Here is a 15,741-nt window from a genome sequence, read left to right on the forward strand (position 1 = left end):
TTTTCTTTTGTGCAGCCTTTGCTGTTAAGACTTTCTCAGCTCCTTTATAGAAGTTTAGACTCTTTCTGCATTTTGAATTGGTATTTTTGCACACTAACCATCTGATATTTATTGCAAGTTCTCTGCCTTGAGTCCCTGAGCTATCAGTGGAGGCAATATGTCATGGCAACACTCCAGACGTGCCTGTTTCATCTGGTCTGTGTGGAGGCATAGTACCTTGTCAGTAGATAATAGATGCCTTGTTAGTAGATAGTTAATCACAAGAATGCCTTAGTAGTGCACGGTTGATGGGCTGACCTGCAAGGACTAATGTCTTATCAGCAAAGAACAAAGCAGGAAAAGGAGGAGGACTACAACCGCATGTGGAATGTCTTGTCAGCAGATGAGGAACAAAGCAAGGAGAAGAAGATAACCACAACTGCATGGGGGCAAGATGCTGATTGGTTGTAATCTTTGCAACACTTGTGTTAAGAGAGTATAAAAGAAGTTGGTTTGAGAATAAAGTTGTCTCACTCTGCATCCCAGACTGAGTCCGTTCTTTCGCAAGGTGCAACAAATGGCGCCCAACGTGGGGCTCGAAGATTAGCTGTCTCTCCGGTTGCACCGCCCAGCTGAACTCCCGGGATTCACGCTGAAAGGAAGCGTAAGGATCACGCTGAAAGGAAGCGTCCTTTGTGTGCACACCAACACCTCTTGAAAGGAAAGAAGTAAGCAGCTGGGGACTATGGGGTTACACTTAACGAAGGAACAAAAAGATGTTTTAGAAGTCTTTCTTAAGATCTTAAAACAACAGGGCAAGAAATTAGATGAAGAAGACCTACAATAGGTTCTTGCATGGGCTTCTAAAAATGATCCCTCCGTGAACAGTAAGAACGTATTTGATAAGGAGAAGCGGGACCAAATTGGGGTCCGATTATGGGACTGTGCCACTCGCGGTGATAAGGCTGCTGCTGGCCTGTTGCCACAATGGCGAGTTGTATTCGAAACGCTGAAATCTCACAGTGGGTCGCAGTTGAACACAAATGACGGGGTCGGGGCTCCTGCCATCCCCTCCGCACCTCCATTACCTCAATCACGTCCTGATGAGAATCAGAAAACAAAATGCGCTGCAAAAGCCTTCACAGTACAGCCACCTGATGACCAGGACGATGATCCTTTTGACCCGGGTCCTATTAACCCTGAGAAGGAGCCAGACCTATACCTATACTCCCTGGATCTGCATGATAAATGGGCTTCAGTAAAATGAGGAGCAAAACAGGCGGGGGATGTGGGCATGCTGAAAGCCTTCCCCGTTATCTATGCGCCAGACCAGAATCCGCGCTGGGAAGGATTGTCATACAATCTTATTAAGGATGTGCGGCGCACGGTGACAGATCATGGCCTTGGCGCACCATATACCACCCACCTTATACAATCTCTTTGTGATTCTTCGGTTTTTACTCCTCACGATTTTAAAACTTTGTTTCGCCTGATTATGACTGATATGCAATATACAATGTGGGAGTCAAAAATGAGACAGCTTGCTCGAGCACAGGAGGAGGAAAACCAGCGCCAGTCAAAAAGAGGTCCTTTACGGACTGTTACTGTGGACATGTTAATGGGGGAGGGTGACCACAGTGCCACAACAGCACAAGCAGGAATTCCCCCTGAGGGCCTGCAGCAAGTTAAGGCACTTGCTCTTCGCACCCTTAAGGCTGTCCCGGAGGCTGGTAAACAACGACAGCCTTTTGTTAGCATAAGACAAGATGCGAATGAAGTTTTTAGATCGGCTTAATGAGGCTCTGGAGAAACAAATTGATAATGAACAAGCACAAAGCTACATTTTTAAACAACTAGCAATTGAGAATGCTAACCCTGATTGCCAGAGAGTTTTGCGAACACTAAAGGATCCTACTATTGATGACATGCTGAAGGCGTGCATTAATGTCGGCTCTAAACTGTATGAATGCTCTCTGATGGCCGAGGCGTTTGCAACAATGTCTATGAAAAATCCATGCTTTGCTTGTGGCCAATTTGGTCATATCCGTAAATACTGTCCAAAAACGCAAGCAAACAGGAGCGCCTGGAATATGTCCACGCTGTCACAAAGGACGACACTATGCTAATCAGTGTCGATCAAAACTTGATAAGGAAGGTCAACCATTAGCCCCTTCGGGAAACTTCAAGCGCAGCGCGGCAAGGGGTCGCGCCATGACAACAAATCACCCCTCAGAGCGGCCTCACCGGGAAGCAGCGCCACCACAATAGAAGTGCTAATTACTGATACATCAGTTGTGCTAATTCCAACTGGTGTCCATGGCCCCCTGGGGCGAGGAATGGCAGCACTATTGATTGGGCGATCTTCAACAACGAGACAAGGGCTGTTTGTGTTACCTGCAGTTATCAATGCAGATTTCAAAGGAGAAATAAAGATAATGGTATGGACTCTGATACCACCCTGTACTGTGCCAGCAGGAAGCCGAATAGCACAATTAGTATACTTTTTACCACAGACACCAAATGCTGCAAAAACTAAATGCGGCATAGGCTCTTTTGGGTTCACGGCACAACCAGAGATTTTCTGGACTCAACAGATAACTATGAATCGCCCACAGATATTCTGTACACTACAATCAGGAGTGATCAAGTTTAATGCACAAGGAATTTTTAGATAGCGGAGCGGATGTTACAGTCATCGCTGCCTCGCAATGGCCAAACAGTTTACCCCTAGTGAATGCGCATACATTGCTTTTGGGAATTGGTGGGCAGAGTACCCCAATGCAAAGTGAAAGCCTGATAAATATTATTGGTCCGGAAGGAAGAACCGCAACCATTAGACCATTTATATTGCCTGGATCCGTTACCCTGTGGGGGAGAGACTGTTTGAGTCAATGGGGCATGCAGTTAAGTACGGATTTTTCTTAGGGGCTACTATCCAGCAGCAGGTCCAACCCTTGATCTGGAAAACAGACAAGCCGGTATGGGTGGATCAGTGGCCCCTTCCATGAAATAAACTGCTGCAGTTACACAAGTTAGTAGAGGAACAATTGCAAGCTGGACATATAGTTCCTACTACAAGCCCCTGGAATACACCAGTTTTTGTAATTCAAAAGAAAAATAATTCCTGGAGATTGTTACATGACCTTAGAAAAATCAATGAGGTCATTGAAGATATGGGAGCCTTACAGCCTGGACTCCCTTCTCCAGCGATGTTACCTCAAACATGGACTTTGATCGTAATAGATTTGAAAGACTGTTTCTTTACCATTCCACTTGCACCACAGGATGCACCTTGGTTTGCATTTTCTGTACCTTCCATCAATGCTATGGTACCCCATAACAGATATCATTGGAAAGTTTTGCCACAAGGCATGAAAAATAGTCCTACATTATGTCAACAATTTGTGGCAGCAGTCTTAAGTCCAGTACGGAAGTATTTCGACAACGTCCTCATCTATCACTATATGGATGACATATTGATTGCTGCAGAGCAAAAGGAAACGGCACAAGAGGCTCTGCGTCAGATTACGCGAGCAGCATCGGCTGCAGGATTAAAAATTGCAGAAGATAAAGTACAGGAAAGTCCGCCTTGGTGATATTTAGGATGGAGAATTTCTGATCATCAAATTCGACCACAATTATTGACTCTAAAGACAGACATAAAGACTTTAAATGGTCTTCAAAAACTTTTGGGAACTATTAACTGGATCCGTCCCTCCCTAGGGATTTCCACGGAGGAATTACATCCTCTATTTAAGCTTTTAGAAGGAGACACAAGTTTGACATCCCCAAGGAAGCTTACCCCTCCCGCGCAAGCTGCACTTGACAAAGTTGTGAACAAATTAACCACTCAGACTGTTCACAGACGAAAGCAGAACTATCCTGTCAGTCTTTTTGTCTTTTATTCTAGCTTCCAACCTTATGGCCTATTAGCACAATGGATACCACAGGACGCATGTCCGTTAATAATCTTAGAATGGGTGTTTCTACCTCATAATTTTGGCAAAACTGTCACCACTGCTATTGATATGATCGCAATGGTTATTCAAAAAGGAAGAGAGCGTTTGATGTTTCTAGATGGCACAGAGCCTGATATTATTTATTTACCACTGAATACAAAACAACCTTTCTGACTCACCAGTCTTTTGTTTTTCAGTGTGCCTTGGCAGATTATCCAGGACAAATAAGTATCCACTTTCCAGGACATAAAATCATACAGTCTTTTAACTCTCTTTCTCTATGTTAATTCTGTTAGGCATGCTTCACTTCAAAATAGAGCTGCTATAGACTTTTTGTTATTAGCACAAGGCCATGGGTGTCAGGATTTTGATGGACTCTGTTGCATGAATTTATCTGACCATTCGGAATCCATCCATAAAAACATTGAAAATTTACAAAAAGGAGTGCAGAAGTTACGTCAAGACGATGGTTTCAATATTTTTGGGAATCTTTTGGGGAATTTAGGATTAGCTGCGTGGATTAAGGGATCATTGCAAATAGGTTTGATGTGCTTGATAATCTTTGTTTGCCTTTTAATTTGTATCCCATGTTTGTTAAAAACAATTCAGTATTTAATAGACCGTGCCTTGAAACAAGCATTCTTCATAAATAAAGAAGGGGGAGATCGGGGGATCTCAAGGACAGACTCGAGAGTGTTGGTGGAGAGACCTTGGGAAAAGGACACTGGTATGCTTGTTGGAATCAAACCATGGGAGTAAATGCAACAAACTAAACAATCTTTTGCTTAGCCATATTAACGCAAAGTTTCTAATTATTGTATTAACTGTATTTTGTTCATTTGTACTACCTGTATTTTGCACGAACTGTATTTTGCTTATTGTTAGTGTATCTATCTGCTTTGTTTCTTATTATGTGTTCAACGATTGATTGATTGATCCTTTAACCAAGTTATGGCTGTTCAGCTAAAAACAGCTATGGCAATACAACAAACAAATAAAGAAGGGGGAGATGTGGAGGCATAGTACCTTGTCAGTAGATAATAGATGCCTTGTTAGTAGATAGTTAATCACAAGAATGCCTTAGTAGTGCACGGTTGATGGGCTGACCCGCAAGGACTAATGTCTTATCAGCAAAGAACAAAGCAGGAAAAGGAGGAGGACTACAACCGCATGTGGAATGTCTTGTCAGCAGATGAGGAACAAAGCAAGGAGAAGAAGATAACCACAACTGCATGGGGGCAAGATGCTGATTGGTTGTAATCTTTGCAACACTTGTGTTAAGAGAGTATAAAAGAAGTTGGTTTGAGAATAAAGTTGTCTCACTCTGCATCCCAGACTGAGTCTGTTCTTTCGCAAGGTGCAACAGGTCTGCATATAACACCTTACCTACTGCCTGTAGTCTTAGTTTCAGCAGTTACTGTGTATTTTTTTTAAGCCCTAATAAAAGGTTTCATCTGCCTGGATTTAACTCAGCACAGAAATAAACAGTCTGTTGCACCTGCTGCTTTGAGAGGCTGTAGTATTAAAGGCTGCAAACTCTAGTATTAAATTTCAGTATAGTCAGTGCAAATTAGACCTGAGCCTGGATCCAGATTTCAGCAGCCTGAAGCTACTTGCTGGGGAAGGAGAAAATTCTGACCCAGTGATCTCTCCTGCAAGGATATATCTAAATAAATGGAGAGGTTACACCCTGACTGAGAAAACCCTACTGTGATTATTAATGCACTTCACCTCCCTCTGATTTTCAAGCCACTTTGCAGAGACAATCATAGCTTTCTGGTTAGTATAATGCCTTTCACAGCGAGCCTCCAAGGGGCTAGAAGATAAAAGGAGAATTTAGGCAGGTGAGCAGATACCCCCACAATAGTCAGGGTGGCCTGTGGACTGACAGACCTGTCGAAGCTGTTCCAAGTATATAAAGTGGTGGACTGTAATGCTGAGCAGTAGAGGTAGACCTTTTCCTAATAGAGCAAGGAAACTCTGGGATTGTATCACTCTTCTCACGTGGTTTACAAGCACGGCACTTAGCTTGCCTCCTGGCTGAAGGGGACTTGCAAATGCTACATAGGACATGGTGAACTTGCTTTAGCTACAGATATTTCAGTGGCTTGACAAGTTCAACAGTTGAAACATATCAACTGGCAGTGATGTTCAAGCTACATCACTCCTGATTTTTGTAAAATTATTTTTTTAAATAAAAGAGACCATTGAGATGATTGATTTGCTGCCAGTCTGCTAATGATTAAAGGAGTTTATAACTGGACATGTGTATGTCATTCCTAGATCTCCTTCAGCCTGTGGGAGAATGGATCTGGAATAATGGCTCTTTTAAGTTGGTATCCTGATTTGGGAAACAATCAGGAAAGTGAGGAAGCTGCAATGGACAACTCTGAACAGTGCCCCCAGGAACAGCCCTGTGAATTAATGCTGTAGCTGGCTATTTCGACAAGAAGCTGGAATGAGTGCCATAGGTGTTATTATTATCCATATAATGCTTTTTCTTTTTTTTTTTTTTTTGAGCTTCTCGTTTCAGTGGCCAAGGATAACAGCAAATTCAGTTTGATTGTGCTTCATAGTAATGTTTCCTCAATGCTGTTTTTACCAACAAGCCGTCTTGTAAAAAAGGGTTTGTGGAGGTAGGAAGAGTGAAGAGGGAGCACCGGGTTTCTGTTCCAGGGATGCTAGTGGGTCCCAGAAGCTTTTCCATCCTTTCCTCACCTTGCCGAGCTGTTCCCTTTCTGCACAATGAGGCAACGTCAGCACAGGAATGTGGAAAGCCGGGTTCTGTCACAGCCGTGCTTGATGAAGGGACATGTCGACTGCAGCAACGTAGTGATGCAGCAGCAGGCCAGGGACGCTTGCCTCTCTTCCCCCATTTTGAACCCCATTTTGAATGCAGCGGGTGAAACGGGCAGCGGTGTCAGGAGGCTGCGCAGCCTGCAGTGGGTGTGATACAGGTGGTGCAGATAGCCTGCGTGCCACTGGTAGTGGTGGTGCTACATAGTGGTTGTTGCCTTGGTGGCAGTTAGAGGTGCCATCAAGGCTGGAGGTGGCAGTAGAGGAAGTTGTTGATGCAGATTATGGCTTCAGGAGCTGTTGTTGCACTGGGAGATAGTCGTGGACGGTGGTTGTGGGTTGTGGTGGTGCATACGAGGGTGATGGGTGTTGCTGCTGACTGTTGGGGTGGCTGTTCCCAGGGGCGATGCCTGAGGGAGCAGTGAGCATGTGACAGCTGAGGCAGCTGAGGAAGGAGGCAGTTAGGAAGTGTATGACCATTGGCGTGTCCAAGGGGGGTGTTTGGGTTTGCATGACAGTTGGGATGTCCAAGGGGTTAGTTAGCACGTGTGTGACCGCTGGGGTGTCCGAGGGGGCCGCTGGGGTGTGTGTGATTGTCGGGGTACCCGAGGGGACAGTTGGCACGTGTGACCATGGGGTCTCGCCGTGAGGCCCTGGCTCTGCCGTGGGCGGGTGGCGGCAGGGCGGGCGGGAGGCAGTGCGGCCCTGCCCTGCCGCCCAGCTATAAACAGTGGCACGGGTGGGTAAGTGGTGGCTCTCAGCATTCATGGCAAGGGAGGCTGTTGGCGGGGGCCGGGGAGGCACCCATGGCCTCTTTCGAGGCGCTGAGCGCACGTGAGGGGAGCTGCCGTTGACGTGACCCGCTGCCACGGAGGTGGCCGCTTCGTGCCGCAAGGGCTGCGGGCACCCGCTCGGGCATTGCACCTGCTGGTTGCTTCCCTAGCCCGCCTGTACCCGCCCCGCCCTGGGTTCCACTGGCAGTGGGCTCCGCAGGCACCGCAGGCTGCTTGGGATGTGCCTTGGAGCACAGCGGGCTATGCTGCAGCCTGGGGAGCGCCCTGGCCGTCACTGTCTGCCGCAGTGTCCAGTAAATGGCTGTATAAAGTATTATAGGGGCCCTCTTACCCCTGATTACTGGACAGTAGCTGAGCGCATTGCAACTGGAGTCTGTCTGCACACTATGTGGAGGAATGTCTGAAAACCAGGGGTGATAAATAGGCCAAGATCCTGCAGGAGCCATCGCTGCTTCTGTGAAAGGCAGAGCACGCGCACTGCGTCTCCCAGGGCAGAGGAGTCGGGCACGAGGTGGTCTCTTTTACAGCATGTATTTTAAATATTGGTGAAAATGATAATTTAGTCTTTTATGGAGCTTCCTATGTTTCATAGAGAGTTAGGGATGTTTAACCACCCCAGAGTGGTTATTTTTTTCTTCCTATTCTAGTTATTCCTTAATGTAGAGGTTCATGGTTTGAACAGTGGGTTCATTTCCACTGCAGCACCTAAAACCTCCCTGGGCCAGGATGGGAACCTCAGGCAGTGGTGATGACCAATAAGATGGTTGCTTCAGCTCTATTGCAGCAGAGGAAGATGTAGATTCTTCTTTCCCTACCCAGTGCATGGGGTAACCTGTGCTAGTTCTGCAAATGTGTGCAATATTATGTGCTTTTGGATGGAGGTGCATTTTGTGTGTTTTATGTAACTAAATACCTCACGTACATTCCTGCTGCCTGGTGGCTGTCACATTATCTGTGTTCATCTAGGCAACTCTCTTCTGCTGACCTGTAGTCTAGAAGTGATTAGTTATAAGCAGCTCTTATAGAGTGGGAGGGCAAACGAGTGCCACATACTTGTCCTCACTGAGCACACCTGAGCGATCCTGAGTAAGGGTTGCTGTGAGAAAGGAGCCTTTGGAATCATGACCCATGTTCGTTCCTTGCTGCGATCAAAGATAGGAGCATAAGAGAGCTCCTGGCTGCCTTTGGGCATACACACCATGCCATATAACCCCTTCAGGCCCCTGATCAAACTTCATCCTAAAACCACCTTCCATCTGGGAAGCTCTCTGTTCTGATGGTTGATATTTTTTTCCCTCTAATTTTTCAACCTAAATGTATTCACAGCACATTCACTTGTTGTTGTGCTAGCCTATCCTTTTGCTTCAGCAGTTATGCTTATAAATTGTGAATGATTTATGAGCGCCCACAGGAGGCCCTTTGGAGACACTGGGGGTAGTTATCTGAACATCAACTCAATGTTCAGTTGTAGCCAAAAATTCTGTGTCTGCATCTTGAGTATCACGTGCAGTTCTGGTTGTCCTCTCTCAAAAAGAATGGTATAGATCTGGGCACAATACAGAAGATGGCAAAGAGGATAATTAAAGGAATAGGATAGCTTCTGTAGGAGGAAAGATTAAACAAGGAATTCACCTGGATAGAGAGATGATGGTTTGGACTAGTGAAGGCCTATTAAAAAGGTGAGAAGGTGAATAAGGAATGAGCACTTGCTGTTTCTTGCAGCACATCTAACAAAATTATTTTTTAGGTGTCAGGTTAGGGAATTTCTTTTAAAAAACAGCTGAATTACAGAGCCTGTTGCTACAAGATGGTGTAAAGACTGAAAATGTACACAGATTCCAAAAGGAAGTGGATACCTAAATAGCAGATACATGTTTCAGTGGTTGCTAAAAATGGTGATGAGTTTGCAGCCTCCAGCTCTGGAAATGCCTTGCCTGCTGATTGTTGCAAGCTGAAGGAACATGGCCTTGGGGAAGACCACTCTGTACTCTGCAATATTCTGGGTTTTTTTTAAGCATGTACCAGTGCCAAAATGTCTATTATAGCAGACCAGTAGAACTTTTGGTGTGATCCCAGTATGGTGGTTGTTATGACCAGAACACACTGACACAATTGGGAGAGAAGAAATTGAATTGGTTTTCAGCACTTCTATCTAATGGGTTTTGTGGGAGTTAAGCACAGGGTCATATCTTGGACCTCACACCACTCTTTTGTTTTTGCATCCTTTATTAGCAAATATGAAAGCACTTGCAGGAGAAACTGGTGCACACATGGCACGCTAACCCAGCGCATCAGACATTATTGTGGCTGTTGCAGGAATTATAATGGCTTCAACCACTGCAGTTCAGCCTTGAAGGTGACATACTTGGGTTTAGTTGTCTGGTCCCATCTTTGCTCCCCTGTGGCTTCTGATTAGGGCTTTATTTATGTCTTGATAGAAAGAGATTTGGATTCTTAGAACCTCTTCTTATAACTGTGGGTGTTCTTGTTATCTGTCCAAATGCCTAATTTGTAAGAGAGAGGGAAGAGTAGATTCCTATTGTGAATTCTTCTGTCTCTTCCCAGTCCTCTTGTAATTTCCATCATAATCTAAGCAGTAAATGTCTCATTCTCCCTCCACTGAGGATTGGGAAAAGTTTTGAAAAGTCATTTTGCTGATGACAGAGCCCCTTGGATGTTCATTTTAGGAGGAATAGCAAGATTCATAGCAAGCTATTTGCTGCTAACCCCATTGTAAATTTAACCAAACCAATGTTTTTTTTTTTTTTTTTTTTTTTTCTTGAAGCTGACTGAGGCTAAGGCAAAAACAACCAGAGAGTAGCGATCACTTGTGCCTGCCTTTCAGCTTGCTATAGGTGGATTCTTAACTGCTTAGATTCAAGTCTGGTATCACAGCAAAACTGAGATTTTGGGGAAAACTGTACACAGAGTCCAGTTATAACTTTACCTCTGGCTTTTCCTGTGAAGAACTGAACTCAAATCGAGACACTCATGAGCTCTAATGTTTGTATTTCTTTCAGTAGGTCAGATAAAGAGTTTAAAGCCCCTGTAGAGCTCCTCAGTTCTCCTCTGCCTGCTAGAGGGGAAAAAAAAAAAAAAAGGCTGGCAGCCTCGAGCTGTTTTTAAACTAGACAAATGCCTGGGGTGTCTGTCTGCCAGAGCTTCCAGTCTATACATTGAGTCCCTTTTTAGCACGCTGCTCCGTGCATTTCTGCGTGGCTCCAATTCCTTACTCTGGGAATGTGATCTCATCGTTGTTTTGGTATTTCCAGTGATTCAGCCTGGTCTGGGGAAGGGAGGAGTCATTCCTGGTGCATGCTGATGAGGTGTTTATGCATTGTTTGGATTCCAGCCCCGTGCAGCCCCAGCCTTTTTGGTGCCTTGACAGCTCGTGCTGCCGGCAAGTGCTCTGCATGCAGCTGGTAGAGCCACAGAAACTAGTGCTTTGGAGGCCAGTGGGAATCACTGTCTTTGCAGTGTACCTGTGCTGGTGAGGAGGAAGAAGGCTGAGTGTGTGTCTAAGAAAGCCACAAGGAGTTACATGCTTTTTACGATTTATAGAGTGTCTGCATCCCACAGTGAACTTATCCTCACAGCGTCTGCAGAAACTTGGTAAGTGTTACGATCCTTATTTCACAAGGGAGGAAACTGAGGCACAGAACAGGGAAGTGTTCTGCTTGAGGTTTTACGCACCTAGAGCTGGAAAAGTAAATTCCTGGGAAGTGGTGCTCACTGTGGTGCCTGTTTTCTCCTACAATAGCTGGATTCCTCCAGGAAAGATGTGTGACCAGCGGGTCAGATGGGGATGGAGAAGTGCTTGGTGGAAAGGGCAGCTTCCCAAGTGAGATGAGGCCAGGCTGGAGAGATTTTTAAACCACGTTTTCTGTGGCTGTCACTGTCTTCCATCTCTCCAGCTGTGGCAGAGAACAAAGGAGAGAAATGTGGGTTTCTCAGCCACAATTGGCGCTCATGCTTGCAACAGGCTATGGATGCAGCAGAGGTAGAATTGCACTTTGGCAGAGCTGCACTTGCTGGAGATGCAATAAGCTTTACTGCAGCTTGGTCCAGACATCCTCAAATGCCTTGTTTGAGCCTGGGCTATTAGGAGGGGATTTCAAACCCTTTGGGCTAATCTAGTGGTTGAGACCAGTTTGCTGCAGAAGTTTAGTTGAGGATGTGGATTCGGTGTTGTCCTGCTCATCAGGGAACCAGCCTGTCAGTGTAGGGTAGCTTCACCCCAGGAGAGTCCTGTCCCAGTTTGTCACTGCGGGAGTAAGTCATGAAGGCTCTTCATGTTTGAAGAAGCATCCTCATATGTGGAGCCCCCTTGCCCATCGTGATGGATATGTGCTCTGAGCCTATGTCCTGGCAGCATCTCTCTCCCTCCAGCAGATCTGGGTGCCATGTGCCATGCTTGGGAAGCTTTCCTTTTTTTTTTTTTTTTTTGTGTAACAGTAGCACAAAGACAAGAAGGTATCTTATCAGCTGGAGTCAGCTGAGCTGTGCTGTGGTGGAGGATGTCTGCAACATAGAGGGGAAAAGCAGCCAGTATCTTCCTCGTTGCAGACACCAGCAGCCCGGGGGATGGATAGCACATGTAGGGAGAGAGTGCTAACTGCAATAACTTGTATTTTCCAAGCTGTGTGAAGGGGGAGTGACTGTACCAGCAGTTTGCTGGAGGGAGCAGACCGCAGACAATGCAGCCTGGCTGCTCTCCCTAATAGGGAGCACATCAGGCTGGCCTGATACCTGACTTGCTTGACCCTTATACTATCACCAGGACGTACATGTGCTCCCCCTGCAGCTTACTCAGGCATCCTTGAGCTCTTCTTCAGTCAAGGTCTTTAATGGCATTCACTGCTGTGATTGGCCCAAAGCAACTGTTTTCAACCTCCTGTTGAGGGTAAGTAGGATTTCTGTTCAAAGGAGGTACTCCTAGCCCCTAGGGAGTGGGCAGCAGTTGCTGCAGAGCCGTATGGACTCCCTCTTCTTTCGCACTGGTTTCACTCAGAGGTGACTTTGGTAAAATGCTTGTCTGGCATTAGGGGCTTAATGAAAATAGGCTATGCCCACTGTGGTGTGCATCCTGACGCAGCTCCTTCTCGGCCCCTTGGTGAGATCTTACAGTACTATTTAAGGGGCTGGTGTTGAAACCTGCTAAACCTGTCTAGTGTTGGTTCCAGCTGTGGGGTCAGCAGTGAAAGCGCACAAATGTTTTGACACGTTGCTGCTTTGCTGGCCCAGGTTCTATTTCCCCATCATCCTTATTTGGTGTAAATACAGGTCCAGAAAGGTTTGTAGATGATCTGAAAATGTAAGGAAAAGAAGAACCTTAGTAGTAGGTGCCAAATGCAGTTAACTGGAAAGAGAAGTTAAGTCACAGTGAGTGCAGTGCCCTGTGTGTGCGGAGATGGCCTGCACAGTGGAGGTGGCTGCTGCACCGTGGGTCGGTCCTGCCCAGTGATAGAGTGATGCTCAGACCAGCCTTTCTCCCCAGGCGTGCTGGGCTGCCATAGCACCCACTCCAGGGACACTGTGGGACTGGATCTATCTCCAGGTGGTGGAAAAGGGTCACAGCTTGTCTGGACTGAGGTGTGGGATTGAAAATTGCATAGGTCTGCACTACTGCTAGCAGTTGCTGTACATGGAGTTGTAGGAGCAGCTACAGTGTGGAGTTGGGTGTCTGTTGCTAGCAGTCACCTCACCCCGAGGTCTCCTCTCGCTGCTGCGTGAGCAGCCTGCACAGCCCCATCACACTCGCTTCTTTCTGAGCTTGCTCCAAATGCCTCTCTGAAATACGAGCTGCATTTCTGCCATAGTCCTCCCCAGAGCGCATCTGTATCTGCACTGGGGCTTGCATTAGCTGCCTGGCCCGTGCTTTGCCGGCAGCCTTTGCTTTCCCCTCCTACTCGCCAGCTCTGCGAGACAAGCACCTTGACGCCACCGCTCCCGAGGAGAGGCAGGTGACTGGCAGCGAGAGGAGGCCATGAGGCAGCTCTGTGTGAAGCGCCTTGTCATGAAGCCTCTTGCCCAGCACCCTGCAGCAGCTGCCTGCAGCCTCCCTGCCGCCGGGCTTGCTCATCCCTGCACTGACACCGGCAAAGCTGGTTTACTTTGGATTGTCGCTGGCTGGACTCAAGCTGCCCAGGGCGGTTGCTGCTGACCTGATTTGCAGCTGCAGTGAGCTAAGTCCGCTGTCTGGAGAGGTTGTACTTGGCAAGGTAGGAGCTGAATCCTTCCATTTGTACTGCTAAAAGTAATGGGACTGGTCCTGCCGCCACTCGAATGTGCCTGAATGAGGAGTGTATATGTGTTCTTATTCTGTATTTTTCTGTAGCTCTGAACAGCCAGTATGCTGCTTGGACTGTGACTTATGTGACATGGAAGGGCAATGGGTCAATCTCTTCCTCTCTTCCTAGTCCAGTTTGGTGCTCTGATATTCCATAGCTTCTCTCTCTCTCTCTCCTCTCTTGTGCAGCATTCTGTGCAGTTTGTGGCAATTTTGTCACCTGCTTTTCCAGGAGGTAGGGGAACTCTGCAGGTAGAGAACTGTCTGCACATGCCTTTGGAGAATGAATTGATGGAAAACAAAAATCAAGAAAGCTTAACAGCCACCAAAATGGCTCTAGATAAAGTATTCTTAGAAAATTAGACAGGGAAGCAGCTTTGTTTCTCAGTATAATCTCAAAAGGATATATACATATATATATATTTCTTACAGTCCTTTAGGACAAGCCATTTCCATATGGAAAGACCTACAGGTGTTACTGTCTCTGGGGTTAGAGGAAAATCAGTCTTGTCAAGCCGATGGCTTCCTTCTCAGCTAACCTCTCACTGTGTGGCATTTAGTGCTTCATCTTCTGCTGGCTCTACATACCCTAACTGGAGCTGAATAACAGCAAGAGATGATGACCAAGACACACTAGTCCTGCTGCATGTTCCTGCTGCAGCCAAGGTCAGATAAATGAGAGGGCAGCTGCATTTTCTTCTGACACAGCTTGTGTTTAGACAGAGCTATTCCTCTTTCCTTCCCCAGCAGCTGAGTATAGATGCCTGTGCCATGAATGCCTGGCATCTTCCTCGAGCTTGCTATAACTGGGTTTTCCTCCCATGTGGAGGAGAAATCTCCTGGACAGGACAGACAATGAGGTCAGGCCTGCTGCAATTGATGGTTTTGTTCTGAGGACTAGCTTAAACAGAAAACCACATCCTCCCTATATCCCTAATTCCTGAGTTCTGAGGAAGGGAAAGGTACTCTGACTCTTTAGCATGCCCTGCTCTGCTGCCAGTGGATGTATAAATAGTACCCACAGGATACTATTTTGGTGACAAGCTCTTCCCAGGATTCATCTGAAGAGTTATGTGAACAAATGTTAAAAATAACACTAAGCCCTGCCCAAACACTAGCATCGTTTCAGCCAAAGTGTTGGGGAATCTTCCTCAGAGAGCACCCTCGGGTGAGGAAGCAGAGCAGGGCCCAGGACGGCTCCCGGCGTTTTCTGCTCTTTGTGCCCTGCTGATCACAGAGGTCACTGACGTTCAGGTTCAGCAGATCTGCTGTTCACCATGAGCATGTAAGACTTTTGCTTCTAATTAGGTTATTCGTTCCTGAACTTTCCCTACAAGTTCAAAGTATTATCTCTAATGACAGAAAATGCTAAGAGGGGTTAACCTGAGCTTTATCTCGCCTGCCACCACATCCCTGACAGCGGCCAGATCTACCTAGCTGCTTCTCCCAAACATCCTGAGCCCTCCAGCCATGGTGCAGGCAGAGATTCTGCCCCTTCATGAAGTTTATCCTGAGGATTGTGGGCTGGTTTAATTGCAGAAAGAAGTTAATAAAGTTATATGTTGAATTAATAGCTATAGGTCTGGACATTCTTGCTATCCACATAAACACAAAAGTAATTCCAAAAGCCTACTCTCTTCCTGGCACGGTCAGGGCCTAGAACTGAAAAGTGCAGTGCACTGCCAGGGTGCTGGGATCCTGGGGAGGAGCCTTCCTTGGCACATGCAGCTGGTGCAGGCTGCCCCTTCCCTCCAGCGATGCTGAACACTGCAGCTTGTTCCCCTTGCGCTGGGCTTCATTTGTTGGTCAAGGCCCATGATAATGTGACCTCTACTCACCTGCTCCCATGTGGGGCTGTGTGTGTCAGGAATCCCCACTGACCACTTGTGTCCAGTGCTTGGAAGCCAGAGCTCATGCTCAGAAA

At 46.6% G+C, this 15,741-nt stretch overlaps 1 protein-coding gene across 1 annotated transcript in view; it reads left to right on the plus strand.

Moving 5' to 3' along the window:
- The first annotated feature begins 10,976 nt into the window (after positions 1-10,976).
- LOC104575843 (AP-4 complex accessory subunit RUSC2) overlaps positions 10,977-15,741 on the plus strand; it is a 57,733-nt gene continuing 52,968 nt past the window's right edge. Inside the window, exon 1 of the mRNA XM_088539027.1 lies at positions 10,977-11,140. The gene's annotated coding sequence lies outside the window, so the exon portion shown is untranslated. The remainder of the gene's footprint in view (positions 11,141-15,741) is intronic.

Source organism: Tinamus guttatus, unplaced genomic scaffold (assembly GCF_059628265.1).
Source record: "Tinamus guttatus ecotype Peru unplaced genomic scaffold, ASM5962826v1 Tinamus_guttatus_pri_ptg001327l, whole genome shotgun sequence".
NCBI classification, from domain to species: Eukaryota; Metazoa; Chordata; class Aves; order Tinamiformes; family Tinamidae; genus Tinamus; species Tinamus guttatus.